At 38.7% G+C, this 13,139-nt stretch overlaps 1 pseudogene; it reads left to right on the forward strand.

Annotated features, from left to right (window-relative positions):
• The first annotated feature begins 2,131 nt into the window (after positions 1–2,131).
• The window catches only part of LOC138805546 (aldo-keto reductase family 1 member C13-like), a 60,467-nt pseudogene continuing 49,459 nt past the window's right edge, over positions 2,132–13,139 (forward strand).

A 13,139-nucleotide genomic window follows, 5' to 3' on the forward strand; every position in this document is an offset into this window, starting at 1 on the left:
TGTCCTAGCCAGTTTGATCCGGTTCTAACCGATTTGAGCCGTTTCTTACAGATTTGAGCCGGCTTTATCTGGGTTTAGCCTGTTTGGGCCGGATCCACCAGATTAAACCGGATCAAAATGGTTTGACCCAGATCCAGCCAGATGGACCTCTTTTGACCAGATCAAATCGTTTTGAACCGAATTCAGTCGGATTGAACCGGATCAAACCGAATGAAACTGGGTTAGGCCCATCCAGCCAGATCAAACCGGATCAAACTGATTTTAGCGGGATCCAGCAGCATCAAACCGGATCAAACAGGTTTGAGCCGGCTCCAGCTTGATTGAACTGGATCCAGCCGAACCAAACTGGTTTCAGCCAGATCCCGCCAGATGGAACCAGATAGAATTGGATCAAGCCGGTTTGAGCCGGATCTGGCCTGTGGGAGCCAGATTGAACTGGATTAAACCGATTTTGAGCTGGATTGTGCTGGATCAAATTGGATGGAGCCAGATCAAACCAGATGGAACCAAATCAAACCTTATCAAGCCGGGTTAAACCTGTTTGAGCTGGATCTATCTGGGTTGAACTACATGCTGCCCCAGAGCTGAATGGAACCAGCTCAAGCTGGATTAAACAAGATTAAACTGGTATGAGCCAGACTGAGTCAGATTGAACCGGCTAGAGCCAGATTAAACCAGTTTTGAGCCAGATTGAACCGGATTGAGAGGATGGAAGGAGGAAGGGAGGAAGGAAGGAATTTTATCAAACACAAGTTACAATTCTTTACATTTCATATACTTTTTACATTTCTAATACCCATAGAAATAGGTAACTTCCTTTTTTGTTTTTTTTTTGTTTTTTTTGGGTCCAGTCATGGGGCCTGAACTCTGGGCCTGGGCGCTGTCCCTCAGCTCTCCAGCTCAAGGCTAGTGCTCTACCACTTGAGCCTCAGCACCAGAGTGCTTCCCTTGCATGCATGAGGCTCTGGGTTCGATTCCTCAGCACACATAAGCACAAAAAGCCAGATGTGGGGCTGAGGCTCAAGTGGTAGAGCGCTGGTCGACCGCTGAAGAGCTGGGGGACAGCGCTCAAGCCCAGAGTTCAGGCCCCACATCCGACACACACACACAAAAATCTCTGAAGCCAGGCACTGGTGGCTCATGCCTGGAATCCTAGCTATTCAGGAGGCTGACATCTGAGGATCATGGTTCAAAGCCAGCCTGGGCAGGAACATCCATGAGACTTTTATCTCCAATAAACCACTCAGAAAACCTAAAGTGGCACTGTAGCTCAATTGGTAGAGTATTCCTCTTGAGCTAAAGAGTGCCCAGGCCCAGAGTTCAAGCCCCACAACCATCAAAAAACGAAAGAAAAAAATCTTTGAAGCAACTGTATTTTTTAGCCATTACAAAACAAGATTTGAAGGTGGGCTTGGTGGTTCATACCTGTAATACTCAGAAGACAAAAGCATGAGAACTGAGAGTTGAAGGCCAGCCTAGGAAAAATTATAAAGGTCCTATCTCAGGCCAGGCACTGGTGGCTTAAATTTATAATACTAGCTAGTCAGGAGACTGAGAATTTTGGTGATCAGGCAACTGGAAACATATATGCACATAATAGCATAATATATGAATGTGAACCTGACAGTATTAAAGAGAGAAATAAACAATTCAATAATAAAATATGGAAAAAATAAGCAAAAAAGAAAAAAGCCGGAAGTGGCGCTGTGACTCAAGTGGTAGAGCACTAGCTTTGAGCTGAAGAGCTGAGGAAAGCACCCAGGCCCAGAGTTCAGGCCCCATGACAAAAAACAAAAAACATATATATGCTTAACATTAAAAGAAGCCATCAAAATTTAACAGTACAGTGGCAAAAAGTTCATCAAGATTAATTTTAATTATATAACACCATAACAAAATTGATTCCAGTTCCATTTCACATATGCTTGTTCTTTGTCTATTGATTATTTTTGAATAGGATTCCCTAAGTAGAGCAGGTTGGATTCAAATGCACAATGTATCTGCCTTAACTTTCCAAATATTGGGATTACAAGCATGAACTACCATATCTGAATATCAAGAATATTACTTTAACATCACTGCCTCTTCCAACAATGAATAACTTTTGATTATTTATTTGACAAGCAGGGGTTATGCATTACTGACTTCCCTGCAAGAGAAGAAACAGAATGTGCTTAGCCAGAAGACAGACCAACAATGAACTCCAAACACTCTTATGTGACACTAAATGATGGTCACTTGATCCCTGCTCTGGGCTTTGGCACCTGCACACCTGAAGAGGTAAGTCATCATTTGATGCATGGTTCAAAGGAAAATAACCTAGGATGAGAAGAAGTTGATCGATGCTGTCAACACATTCATTTCCTGCCTGAGTATTTGAACTTACTTGGTTCTCCGGTTTGTTTTTTTATTTCCAGGATAGAGCTAAGCAATGTAAACTCCATCAGAGTTGGACTAGTTAATCACAGACCCATTACATTGCATGTCATATTTTCCTGTATTTTTGATCTGGGTCCCAGATCACTTTCTCTCAAATACAAGAATACTGACTGCCAAGTCACTTGCTTGGATGTTGATTGCATTTGGAGTCATTTCTCAGTTTATTTCTATAGTTCATGAAGAGTTCTAGACGGCAAGATACAGAGAAATCAGAAAAGCTGATGGGGGTAGGAAACAGAATAAAAGATGGAAAGGAACTTTTCTTTGGGTTTGGGGTAGCCTTTAACATCTGACAGTAAATATAGGATCTGGGATGAATAGAAATTCAATGTCCTATTTTCACACAGGGTGTGAGAGCACTAGCATTTAATTATCTTGTCAACAAAAGAATGGGGGTAGGTAGGTGGAGCACAATTGTTTAGGGGGAAGAATTACATATACCAGAGTTTTTTAAGAAAAAGAATTCATATACTCTTAGAGGAATCAGGAAGTGGGCATCCTGACTCAAAGATCAAGTGTGCAGAATTTTTCAGAGCATTAAGAAGTCATAATCATCAATTAATTAGAATGCAAAGGACAGGATGGAAATCTTTCACACTGCGTTATCCCTTTAAAAAGGAGATTGGCAAAGGTTTAAGCACTGAAGTCTGGCTGCCCTTTGTGAGAACATTTGGTGGGAGTGGTAATGGCAGGAATGGTAAAAGATGGACTTACTTCTGCACTAAACATGATAAAAAGCAGCTTCCATCCTTTTTGAGAATTGAAGTGAAAAGACTATTTTTCCTTTCTTTGCTTTGGAAGATTGAAACAACAAAGAAAAAGAATATGTATCAAGGTTGGTAGGCTCTGCATTCTATTATGTTCTTTCTGAGCAAGAGAGAGTAATAGGAAAAGTTTAGTCCTTATATTGTACAAGCATGCTCTATAAAGTCCTGTTCATAAAAGTTAAAATCAGCAAATTCTTTCCCTGATCAGGACATGTAATGACTCTCAATGTAATAATAGTCACATAGATACCATTTCTTCTCTAAATATGGATCCTAGAACATATGGTATGCATTCTTTCTCTCTTTACCCTTCTTGGTCACCCTAATTATACATTTTCTGATGAATACTGAAATGGAGGTCTGTGTGATGTCTTCTGCCTGAAGCTCCTGTGTGTAGAGAGCCCTGGGAGGCCTTGTGGCTCTGCCCTTTGGAAATATCTTTGGATATAAATCTCTTCCACTCCATTGGTGCTGCTTAGTGGTTTCACTCAGCTAAGGCTGAGCTTCCTAGGCTGGAAAAGAAGGCTGTACATTGTCATCACTTTCTGAAATAAACACAAGGTTGTTTCCCTAAAGATGCTTCCTAACAATGTCTTTGTCATTTGCATGTTTTTGTTCTCTCTCACTTTTTTTTTCTTTTGTCGGTCGTGGCGTTTGAACTAGGGCACTGTCCCTCAGCTCTTCAGCTCAAGGCAAGTGCTCTACCACTTGCATCACAGCACCACTTCCAGTTTTCTGGTGGTTTATTGGAGATAAGAGTCTCATGGACTTTCCTGCCTGGGCTGGCTTTGAACCGTGATCCTCAGATCTCAGCCTCCTGAGTAGCTAGAATTACAGGCATGAGCCACGGTGCCTGGCTTTCTCTCTCACTTTTTATAAATAATCCACGTTGATTTGGCCATAATTTTATAGACACGGATCAAGAGACCATGGCAGTCATTTTCTCTCAGATTCCAAACTGATCACCATTGTTTTGAGAAGATTGAAAATCATATAGTATCTAGTGATAACTTCTTTCTCCAAATACTACTTCTGGTTGCATCCCTAGGTTCCCAAGAGTAAGGCCTTGGAGGCTACCAAGTTAGCTATAGATGCTGGCTTCCGCCATATTGACACTGCTTACGCATACCAAGTGGAAGAGGAGGTAGGGCAGGCCTTTCGAAACAAGATTGAAGAGGGCACTGTGAAGAGAGAAGATATATTCCTCACCTCAAAGGTATTGTGTCTACAGTGTGTAAGTGTGCAAATGAATGATGTGATGTAAAGAAGAGAAAATTATGTATGAAATTGAAATATCAGTTGGCAAAATGTGCTTATTGGTGTGCCTTTTATTCTCACTTATTTCCCATAGAGGATATATTATGTAAGTCACCTGTAACCCTAGCCACTCAGGAGGCTGAGAGCTGAGGATCATGGTTCAAAGCCAGCCTGGGCAGGAAAGACAGGGAAGAACAAGAAGTGGAGCTGTGCAAAGAAGCTTGAGCAAAGGAGCTCAGAGACAGTGCTTAGGTCCTACATTCAAACCCAGGGCTGATACACTCACACATACGCACACACACACACACACACACACAAAGCAGTTTACAAAGATAATGACTATTTAGTGACTGTATACAAATTTATAACATTAAAATGCCTTTATGTTTATGTCCTTAACTCAAAGCACCATTATTTAGAATGGACTCAGAGGTGATATAGACTATGCCAAAATTATGACTTTCCTTCTCCCCTTGCTTATTTTCTACATTTTCTTCACATTTAGAAGATCTGTTTTTAACACTCATAAAAATCAGAGAATTGATATTATCTGGATAGTAAACGATTTTCAGTTAAAATGTACTGATTTGTTTAACATGTTGAAATGTTCAAAATGTGTCCCTCCAGCCATGTAAATATAAAGATGTTAGTTGTTCATGTATTAATGAATGAAAGACGTAGAGCAATAATAAATTTATAATATGCATGAAAAGTAATTCAGAGATTTGAAGTCATTATTACTTGATTAAAAATTATCCCTTTTAAAATGTATTTCCAATTTCTATAAATTGATGAACAATAACCCAATATGATGGAACGCACTTTGACAGGGCAAATAGAAGGAAATCGAAATATGAAGGGTGTGTTTTCCAACATCTGTTTTCTTTCCAGTACAGACATGCCAATCTTATAAGATATAAATGTCCTCTTTGGATCATTTATTAATCAAACACTACTTCTCTTCTTCAATTTCTGTAGCTTTGGTGTACTTTCTTTCATCCAGATCTGGTCCAGCCTAGCTTGGAAAGATCACTGGCAAACCTCAAACTGGACTATGTTGACCTCTATCTCATGCATTATCCAGTGCCTATGAAGGTAGGCAATGTATGATAAACTTGGTGGGTATGAGCATAATTTCCACAAATGGTTGAGTTAAGCTTCTGTCAGGAACTGAAATAAAGTTTATTTGTATGTTTTTCCAACTATGCAAATAAATTAGACAAACATTAATGGATTAAGGGATAGAAACTTCAAGTGTGGCCTATATTTAGAGAATACAGATAACAGCTAGAAATGACTGGGCTTATACAACATTTTCCCCTACCATTACTAGAGGTTTTTTTATTGTTTCTCAGCTTTGTCTATTAGTGGTAAATGTGGCTTTGAAACAGTTTAAGTTTCATGGTCATTAGCGATCAGTAGCTTCTCCACAACTCCCATGATCAAAGGCCGACTTGCATGCAGCCTACTTTAGCCATCTTTGGTTCCAGTAGGTAAAGAATCTTCATAGTTAAGGCAGGTTCAAGATGGATGTCCATTGTTGTTGATGGTCCTTTCCAGAGAATCTTGCACATTTTAGGTTAGAAGAAACTGTAGTAATAAGCAAAGTTACCTAAGTAAAGTAGGAGATTTCAGAAGGTCGGGTGGAAGGATTATTTAATAATACTGTATACAGGGGCTGTGAAGGTGGCTCAGTGGTGGAGCGCTTGCTTTGCATGCCTGAGGCCCTGGGTTTGATTCCTCAGCACCACAGAAGCAAAAAGAAAAATGTAGGAAGTGGCACTGGGGCTCCAAATGTTGAGCGCTAGCCTTGAGCTGAAGTACTGAGGGACAGTGCCTAGACCCAGAGTTCAGGCCCCATGACCGGACTCCCCCAAAATAATAATAATAATAATACGCTATACATAATCAACATTAGAGAATAGAGTAACTCATTCACCCAAAAATATTTCTAAGACCTTAGTACACAAGCCACTTGGTAGAGCTCAGTATGGGGAGTGAGTGAGGTTCTACTCGCTTTCTTGTATGATCAGTGACTCATTCCCTCTCATACATGGAGAAGTATTGCATGGGTAATAAATATGTGATTAATGAGGCTGATGTAATTACTTCTTTTTTAAAAATAAGTTTTTTTATTGTGAAAATACTGTACAGAGGTGTTACAGTTACTTGATCAATGTAATGAGAAAATTTCTTGTCCAACATTGTTGTCTGCTTGTTTTTAAGCAAGGGGTTGACCTTTTTCCAACCGATGAACATGGGAAGCCAATATTGGACACAGTGGATTTCTGTGCCATGTGGGAGGTGAGTGAGTATTTGAAAGAAAGGCAACAGAGGAAGCTAGAAGAGGAGATCTGGGTGGTATGTCTATGTCAGAGAATTGGGTACATTACCATGGCTGTGGACAATCATTAGGTTTATGAGGATGTTATGCTGGAGCAGTGGATGAATGCATTGATAGAAAACTATACAGAAAAATGGAGAGAAGCAGAATTGAAGGCAATAGGAATAGACATGTTTGTCCTCTTATGTAGTAATGTCTTCAATTCTACAATAAGGACCTAGAAATTCCTTTTCTGGCTGCCATTACATCTTTTGTTATTATCTTTATCAGTTTCTCCTCTGCAAATCAATTCTAATGAGTATAATTGTCATTTCTAGCCAGTGAAGGGAGTGGAGTTCTGGTTTTGTTTTGTTTTGTTTTTATTTTGAATTTTTTGGCAACACTGGGAAATCAAACACAGAGCCAAGGTAACCTCAGTTTCTCTACCACTGAGTATCACTTCTGGCTTTTTCTGTTTATGTGGTGTTGAGAATCAAACCCAGGGCCTCCTGCATGCAAGGCAAGCACTCTACCTCTGAGCCACCTTCCTAGTCCTGACTGTATTCTTTTGAACAGTTCCATCTCGCATTTCTGTTGATGCATGTCTTCACTTCCACTTGCTTTGCAGGCCATCGAAAAGTGTAAGGATGCAGGGTTGGCCAAATCCATCAGAGTATCCAACTTCAATCACAGGCAGCTGGAGCAGATCCTGAACAAGCCAGGTCTCAAGCACAAACCTGTCTGCAATCAGGTGAGCTGTCTTAGCCTATTCTCCTTTTATTTCATTTTCATATTTCTTTATTACTATAAGGTTTTTTTTAATTTTGGACTTTTCAGTTGATCTCATTTGATTGGAAGGAAAGATTCTAACACCAATGTCTTTTTCTCAGAGAATATAGAAGTCTCTCAATGGTGTCTCTGACAATTAAAAGTCTTTGTTTAAATGAGAGCACACATTAGTGTCTAATGGATGCAGAATCTGGACCTAAATCTAGAATACGGCATTTGTTAAGCACACTTGAGTTTGGAAGAATGGTAAAATATTGGACTACAATATTAGATTACAATTAATGGGATAAGTTTAAGATTGTCTGAAATGTTTGGGCTGATAGTAAAGATACAGTGAACTATTGATAGACATTGGTGAGGGCTTGCGTGAACTTTCAATGCTTCTGTCTTCATCTTGGCTTACATGGCTATTGGTACACCTACATGGAAAAGAAAGTGAAACCTGTGAAGGCTGTCCATGTTAGACTGCTCATGCCATCTGTTTAAAGTGACACTAAAAGTAGAAGAAATGCACTCTGAGGAACTTAAAGCAGAACACAGAGTTGACTCAATGTCTGAAAATCATTTAGCATCTCTTTGCTTTCTGACCTCAGATTTTTCAAGAATATGTCTTCTCTGTCTGGTTCTGTAGGTAATTTTCTTTTTGAATCTTTCTACTCATAAGTGAGCATCTTTGATTTAAAAATAAAAATATCCCTTCAGTCTTTATATACTTATTGATGAATTTCCAAAAATATTAGAATGTTAACATAGGTATATTAGACTTCTCTAATATTTGCCACCAAATGTATCTAATATCTAACATTTAGAATAACTGATAGCTTGATACAAAATATTCATGTTCTCAAACCTGTATCAAAATTAATATGCTGGTGAGTCTACAACCAAATCAGTAATATTTTGCTAAATCTGTTTGGAGGAAATAGTAGAAATAATTCTTCCATATAGGCGGTCTTCATGTATATATGTCCTAGAAATAAAGAGTTCCCTGACATAAACTTCCATTATTCTACCCCAAGATATTCATGGGAATTTCATCTCAACATCTAAATCCAGTATGTATTCAAATTTCCCACAGTTCTTTTCTTTTGCGAGGCTCCAATTTTTTTCCACATGCTCTTTCCTGCCTGTCACAATTCTAACACTCTTTTAACCTGAAATACTCACCAAACCCTCTTGTCTTACAGAATTACTTTTGTGTGTGTGTGTGTCAATTTCTGTCAAGTAGGTATGAAAGTTGATAGTGTGCTGTATTTTTTCAAATAGAACCATACTAGGGAGCATGCCATTCTTGAAATAGTAAAGATGTTTATTTTCATCACTTGGTTGGAGTATTCCTGGCCACAGCTCTTTGTAAATGCATGATTTCCCATCATGTTATAAATATTTTAATAGTCTTTGCTTTTTAGTCAAACCTTATATCTAAAGCACAATGTTCACACAATTCTTGAGTTTCCATCAATGATTGTTTGGAAAATTATAGTTTGGAGATTTGTGGTTATTTTGTTTTAATTATTCTGTGTATTTATCTTAGAATACAAAAGCTTTTACTCCTCACCAGGATAAACTACCATTATTCCTGGGACAGAAGGATCCTGATTAACCTTCCTCTTCAAAACAATGCTCTGATAAGGATTTGATCCAATGCTCTGATAAGGAATTGATTATTTTCCACAGCAGGGAGAAATAGTTTTGTCCCTTCTTTTTGTTGCTTTAGATACATTTTTAAAGTCTCATGAATATTTATTGACTGTATTGCTAGCATGGATTTTACTCATTACTGTTTCTAACGTATAACCTTGGCTAAATGTCACCAGAAGAATTCTGCTGAGCTGTTGTTTTGGTCCTCAGACTTGTTATTGTGAATCACTCACCAAATTCAAATTTCTTGCAAGTGTTGTAGAGGCATTTCCTTTGGTTTGTTTCATGACTAGAATTTCTTATATCTTTGATATGATAAGAAATTGCCTGGTTACAAAGAGGAAATTGTGTTTAGTATTGATAATGTGGTCCACAATACTGAGTTACTCAAGAAAATTACTTTAAAAAACATACTCTGGTAATAGAGATATAAAATTGATTCCTATAACAAGAAAATCACTTCATCTTGGTCATTTTAACTCAGATTTATGTTCCATGTGTTCTCATTGTTCAGCTTTGTTTAATTTTTTTAAATTTCTCCTTTATGTCAACACTGGGTTCAGACATAATGTGATAGCATTGTGTCATATTCGTGTGTAGGGAGAGTGCCATCCATATCTCAACCAGGGAAAGCTGCTGGATTTCTGGAAGTCAAAGAATATTGTTCTGGTGGCCTATGATGCTCTGGGAACTCAAAGATACAAATGATGGTAATAAATCCAGCAGAGAGTTTGCTTAGAATGTTACTGTAGAAGAGGTATCTTCAGTCCCATAGGCTCTACTTTCCTGTTATATGGGTTGTGGGGCTTGAACTCAGGGTCTGGGTGCTGTCACAGCTTCACTTCTGGTTTTCTGGTGCTTAATTGGAAATAACAGTCTCATGGGGGCAGGGGCTGGGAAGGTGGCTCAAGTGGTAGAGCACTAGCCTTGAGCTGAAAAGCTGAGGATCAGCGTCCAGGCCCAGAGTTCAGACCCCACGAATGGATCCGCTCCCCTCTCCCTCTGAAAAAAAGACTCTCATGAGCTTTCCTGCCTGGATTGGCTTCAAACCAAGACCTTCAGATATTAGCCTCCTGAGTAGCTAGGATTTCAGGCCTGAGCCACCAGAGCACAGCTTAATCTCAGCTCTTTAAAGTACATTCTGAACTGGCTCAGGGGAAAATTTGTATTTAAATATACTCCTTTTGCTAAGCTAGTACTTCTGGTCTAAAATGGGCACTCAAATGCATTCTGGAAGTCTCCTAACAAAACTGAGTACTCACCCTCTGGAGTTCAGCACTTCTGTCTCTCCTTCCAGGGTGGACCAGAGCTCCCCAGTACTCTTGAATGATCCAGTTCTGGGTGCCTTGGCAAAAAAGTACAATAGAAGTGCAGCTCTGATTGCTATTCGCTACCAGGTGCAACGAGGGGTTGTGACCCTGGCTCAGAGTTTCAAAGAACAGGAGATGAAAGAGAATTTGCAGGTAATAAGGCTGTTGTTACCATCAGGATTCCTGTTTATTCTTCTTCACATGAATCCTCTGAACACATTTCTGGATCAAATGGTTGTTTGTGGTATTTCTTAGTCCCATGAGAATCCCAGTGCTCTTGAAAATTTTTTCTTCTAATTTACAATAGAAAAGAGAATAGCCATAATGAATTAGGATTGGAAGAGCAATGAGAATTTTGTTTTAGAATTAATTCATCCATGCACAGCATATCCCTGTGCCATTTGACATCATCGTTTCTTCATTGAGGGCAGTGAAGTTTTTTAATTTAAGTTTTATTATAAAGGGGATGTCCAAAGAGGTTACAGTTACATGTCAGGTAATGAGTACATTTCTTTTTGAACAGTTTTACTTCCTCCCTCATTTTCTCCCACTTTTCCCAATCCTGAACCCTCTGCCCCCAAATTGTATACTGCATTTTCAATATCATGTCAACAAATATATCTACTGAATTGGTTCACCCTTTGTCCCACATTTTTGTCATTCCTCTTTCACTCCCCAAGTAAGATAAACTTATATACAAGACAAAGGATACAAAAATGAAAAACAGTGACAACTGGGAAGAAACCAAAGAAAAGGGGAAAGAAAAACATAACTGCACATAATGCAGTAAAAAAAATCTCTTGTTTCCACTTCTTGCAGCCCATTTGGATATGCATTATTTTACATGGTCATATGCACATATCTGTTGAGCCATCATGATCTTCTCATAAGAATATCCTCCTTTGTACAGGTGGACCTGTTGCAGCAATGAGAAATACAAATTGTCATGTCGAAAACGAACTTTACAACTTTGGTGGGGGGCAGGTAGGAGTTGGGGGCAAGGCTGGGAAGGGATGTGAATGGTAAACAAAGGAGGAGGCTACAATGCTTTATAGGAAATGTACTCATTATCTTGCCCATGTAAATGTAACCCCTCTGTACAGTATGTTCACAATAAAAATAAAAAAATAAAAAACCGTAAAAAAAGAATACCCTCCTTTGTTTTCACTGTGCAAATGTTTGGAGTGCTATTTAATTCATCATGCCCAAGTGTAATTATTTGTCTTCTACTATCCTTTGGATTTACTTGTAGATTTATATACATATCCTAATTATTACAAATGAGGGAAACCATGCAATCTGTGTTTCTTTGGGTCTGGCTTTCTTCTCTTAATATATTCTCCAAAGTCTTTTCATTTACTTACGAATGGGGCAATGTTATTCTTTCTGATGGAAGCATAGAATTCCATTGTTTTCTTGATAATTTCATCCACTGAGGGGCATCTGAGTTGATTCCATGTCTTCGCTATGGGTAAGTAATACTGAAGTGAACATGGTTGTACTTGTGGCTTTAGTGTGGTCAGGTTTGTTATCATTTGGATAAATTAAGTCCATGATTTTTATTCTGGAAGTCATTATGGTTCTATTTTGCATTTCCTTGTTTTTTTATTTACTTATTTTTTTATTGTGAAAATACTGTACAGAGGGATTACAATTACAACGACAAGATAATGAGTACATTTTTTTTATCAAGCATTGTCGCCTACTCCTTTGTTTCCCCTTACCATCCTTCCCATCCTCCCCCTGCACCCCCCACCCAATTCTCCCCTCCCCCTCACAAAAGTTGTAAATTTCGTTTTCGACATAAGGACTTGTATATCTCATTGTTGCAGTAGGTCCACCTGTATCCCTATTTAAAGGGCTTGTTTTTCCCCTTCCCCTCCACAAATTATACCCACATCAAATACAGTGAAAGCAGGGTTTATACTGTAGGGGAGGGACATACAAAGCAACAAAGAAATAATCTTATAAATGTGTTAGAAAAAATCACATGAAAGAAAAAAATATTTGAATACATATCTTAGGGTTCATTTCCCTAACATCACCTTATCTGACCTTTTCTGCCTCACTCAGACATATACTAGATATTGCAAATAAGGGAAACCATGGGACCTATGTTTCTTTGGGCCTGACTTACTTCACTTAATTTAATTTTTTCCAAGCTTTTCCATTTCCTAACAAATGGGGCAATGCCATTCTTTCTGATGGACCATAGTGTTCCATTGTGTATATATACCAATTTTCTTGATGCATTCATCTACTGAGGGGCATCTCGGTTGGTTCCATATCTTATTTATAGTAAACAATGCTGCAATAAACATAGTCGTACTGGTAGCTTTAGTGTGGTCTTGTTTGTGAACATTTGGGTAAATGCCCAAAAGTGGGATTGCTGTGTCATAGGGGAGCTCTATGTGGAGTCTTTTGAGGAACCTCCATGCTACTTTCCAAAGTGGTTGAACAAGTTTACACTCCCACCAACAATGCAGTAAGGATCCCTTCTGTCCACATCCCCTCCAGCATCTGTTGTTATCAGAGTTCTTATTTTTAGCCATTCTAACTGGAATGAGGTGGTATCTTAATGTTGTTTTGATTTGCATTTCTTTATGGCTAGGG

Source organism: Dipodomys merriami, unplaced genomic scaffold (genome assembly GCF_024711535.1).
Source record: "Dipodomys merriami isolate MVZ:Mamm:240054 unplaced genomic scaffold, mDipMer1.0.p SCAF_4, whole genome shotgun sequence".
In the NCBI taxonomy this organism is placed as follows: Eukaryota; Metazoa; Chordata; class Mammalia; order Rodentia; family Heteromyidae; genus Dipodomys; species Dipodomys merriami.